The sequence below is a fragment of the Miniopterus natalensis genome, chromosome 16, assembly GCF_054644295.1.
Source record: "Miniopterus natalensis isolate mMinNat1 chromosome 16, mMinNat1.hap1, whole genome shotgun sequence".
In the NCBI taxonomy this organism is placed as follows: Eukaryota; Metazoa; Chordata; class Mammalia; order Chiroptera; family Miniopteridae; genus Miniopterus; species Miniopterus natalensis.
Genome location: NC_142096.1, coordinates 33,449,726 through 33,453,504, shown reverse-complemented (window position 1 = coordinate 33,453,504; position 3,779 = coordinate 33,449,726). Strand labels below are relative to the sequence as shown.

Below are 3,779 nucleotides of genomic sequence, written 5' to 3'. Positions count from 1 at the left end.
CAGATGCCCCCCATTCCCCCTCACCCTTTGCCCACCTCCACCCAGCCCCTGCCCTCACCTCGCTCCGCCATCACCACACTGTTTGTGTCCTTGGGCTATGCACATATGTTCTTTGGCTAATCCCTTCACCTTCTTTCATCCAGTCACCCCCACCCCATCCCCTCTGACATCTGTCAGTCTGTTCCATGTATCCACGCCTCCTGTTCTATTTTGTTCGTCAGCTTATTTTGTTCATTAGATTTCACATGTAAGTGAGAAAAAATAGGGAAAGCTTCACAAATTTGCATGTCACCTTTGTGCAGGGACCATGCTAATCTTCTCTGTATTGTTCCCAATTTTAGTATATGTGCTGCCGAAGAGAGCACTCTACCCTTTCATATTTGCCATAAAATTGGAGGAGGGAAGGAAAGATTCATATACATAAGAAAAGTAAACCACAGCAAAAAAAAGAGGTAAAAGCGAAGTGTGGTAGGACCCCTAGAGGAACAAAAGGGAGCATTTGACTTGTAAAAATGAAGCTGACTCAGGAGATGAGCCCTAGAGAATGGAAAGTATCTAAAATGGTCAAACGTACAGAAGTAGAGAGGTTCCTTTCTTGAATGGCTGCATATTAGGAAATGCTCTCTGATGCCCACGTCCACCCAGCAGGATCCTACATTCCTCAGCCCCTTTTCCCAGAGTGAGAAGCCTCAACTGCTCGGGGGCAGGAGCTCTCTGCCCCTTTGAAGAAGGGAAGCAGAGGGTAGGAAGGGGAAGCATTAGGGATCCCAGCCCTTTCCCAGGGTACCAGACCCCTGCCTCCGGTGCAGGCCAGCCTGGCAGATTCCTTCCATGCAAAGCCAGGCGAGAAAATAATTACAAAGAAAGTCAAGTTCCTCAGGGGTGGAGGTGGGGGGACTTCTCACCTGTTTTCTTAGGATTGCCTGCTGGTCTCCATTTCCTCTTTTCTTCTCTGCTCTCATTTGACTTTTGGTTCTTTCTTACTACTGTTTGGGCGCCTTTGCTCTCTACTGAATGCTCTTTGCCCAGCAATGCATCAGAATGGAGGTGAAAACCAGGTTTCCTGGGCTCCCTCCAAAGAAAATTCCTGATCTCTTGAGCTCAGCCATTCTATAGCCACAGCATCTATACAAGGCAGATTTTCCAAGGCAGCTCAGATTCCAAATAGACCCTTTATTTGTCTCCATGGGTGCTTGTCACATGACTGATTTCAGGTTCAGAAAATAAGACCCTGAGATGACAGATAGTGTGGTTGCTAATCTTATAGATAGGTGCTGACTGATGCGTTTCCCGGGCAAGCCGTGCCTTTCAGCGAAGCCACCTAGAAGCAGATGCCCTTGTCCAAAAGAAGACAGGAATGTGAAGCATGGCACAGGCTACTGGGGGAGGTAGATTCTGGCTTTTGGTACCCCTCAAACCCACAATAATGATTGTCACATATTTTAAAGACAAGGCTACCTTTCTCTGTATGGATCAGGCCATTTTCCCTCCACTGGCCTCATCCTTCGTGCTGCTGCTCACACTTCCCTTGGGCTCTTTTCATTTTCTACTTTCTGCTCCAGATAAATATGTGTATTTATCTTTTTATCTTCTCCACCGGATACGAGCTCTTAGAGGGTTTGCTGAAATTGTGGTTCATTCTGCACATGATCAGCCCCCTGCCCATCAATTTTTATGGAATCACAGAATCTCAAACTGTAAAGTACCATAAAGATAATCCATTCTAATGGTGCCATTAGATATCATAGACCATAGCTGGATGATTTGGATAGATGGGTGAATGGATGAAGGATGGATGGTTAGATGGAAAGGTAGGTGAGTGGATGGATGGATGGGTGGATGGGTAGAGAGATGGGTGAGTAGATGGGTGGATTGATGGATTGGGAGATGAATGAATGAATGGGTAGATGAATATTATAGGTGAGGAAAATGGGGCTCAGACAGGCTGTATGTCTGGCCCACAGTCAAAGAGTTGCTATGCAGTAGAGCTGAAACTCAAATGGGCAGATTCCCAAGGCCATGCTCTTAGCAATTATACTAAATTGTTACTTGTGATGGATGCTCTCTGGGTAGAAGACTGGCTCACCTAATAGCTAATGTAATCATTTCCTTCAAGCACTTTTTTTCAGCAGCCAGTAGCTACTCATGATGGGAGAAAGTTCTTCCTAGTACTTCTTGTTCCTTTCTCTAATTGAAGAAAGAAATATTATAAAAGAAGACAAGTCCTTTTCCCTCCCTGGACCCAGCTACTCTGGAAACCAACCATGAGCACTGTGGGTGGTGAGAGTCTTTAACAGCCTCCAACTCTAGGCCAGGATGGCCAGGGATTCTGAGAGAGCCGCCTAGAACAGAGGTACGCATGCCATCCTGATGATGGGACTTACCTGATGAGCTTTAAAACTATACACAGACATTTCCTAGACCCAATCTCTAAATTTTCCTGAAATATGCCTGAGAATGCTTGTTTAAAAAGTTCAATTTTAGTCATTAGATGGGTTTTTGAAACTCTGGTCTGGATTATAATGGCAGGTAGATATGTGAGTAAGGTCATTTTATTTGAGTTCATTAATCAGTTAATTCTTTCTGCAAACGTTTATTAATTTGTAAGTCAGGATCCTGGAAGGGAACGAATGGTAAGTTCCTATTGGACATTTGAGGAGCATTTAATAAATTAGTTGTTTTTGAAATTCAGGGTAGGATTTAAGAAAACCAACGAAAGGGTAGTGCAGTGGCTCGAACTGAGTGCTCACAGGAGCCGTAACTCCTCCTAAGCCTGAAGTGCAAGGGGGGAGCAGCTACTGGAGCCCAGAGAGAGGAAGGTGTGTGGAGAAGATGCCCCGACAGAAGAAATGGCCTCATTGGGACACCATGAACCCACAGTCGGCCAACAAGGAGAGAGTTAGGGAATAACACCCGACGTCACTAATGATGCAGCTCAGTCAGAAGGCAGGGGAGCACTTTGAAGCAGAGAACAAAGTTCAGCCTCATGGGGAACCGATGGGTAGAGCAGGATTGGGGGGGGCGATGGACCATCACCAGCACACTTACAATGGGCCTGACACTCTGAGAGGTGTTAGGTCTCTGAAGAGTAACAAGAAAGCTCTCAGCCCTAGGGAACCCAGAGATTTGCTGTATAACTACCAAAAAGGAGGCCTGCCCCCCCCTCCCCCATGGCTCCTGGGATGCTGGTTCCTGGAAGTAGAGAGGAGGAAAAGTATGTTCACTTCTTCACAGTTTTCATCTTACTATTAGAGCTCATGGTCAAGCACACTTTCCATCTTACCAGGGAGCTTACAGTTGAGCACACTTTCCATCTTACCGTGGAGCCCATGGCCGAGCACACTTTCCATCTTACCAGGGAGCTTACAGTCGAGCACACTTTCTATCTTACCGTGGAGCCCATGGCTGAGCACACTTTCCATCTTACCGTAGAGCTCATGGTCAAGCACACTTTCCATCTTACTGCGGAGCCCATGGTCGAGCACACTTTCCATCTTACCTTGGAGCTCATGGTCGAACACACTTTCCATCTTACCATGGAGCCCACGGTCGAGCACACTTTCCATCTTACCGCGGAGCCCATGGTCGAGCACACTTTCCATCTTACCGCGGAGCCCATGGCTGAGCACACTTTCCATCTTACCATGGAGCCCACGGTCGAGCACACTTTCCATCTTACCACGGAGCCCATGGCCGAGCACACTTTCCATCTTACCTTGGAGCTCATGGTCGAACACACTTTCCATCTTACCATGGAGCCCACGGTCGAGCACACTTTC

General features: G+C 46.9%; 1 non-coding gene across 1 annotated transcript; it reads right to left on the bottom strand.

Annotated features, from left to right (window-relative positions):
* Nucleotides 1-257: 257 nt before the first annotated feature.
* LOC148091363 (U6 spliceosomal RNA) lies at nt 258-365 on the bottom strand. Its single transcript, XR_015715826.1, has one exon. It is a non-coding gene; the product is annotated as a U6 spliceosomal RNA (small nuclear RNA).
* Nucleotides 366-3,779: the final 3,414 nt, after the last annotated feature.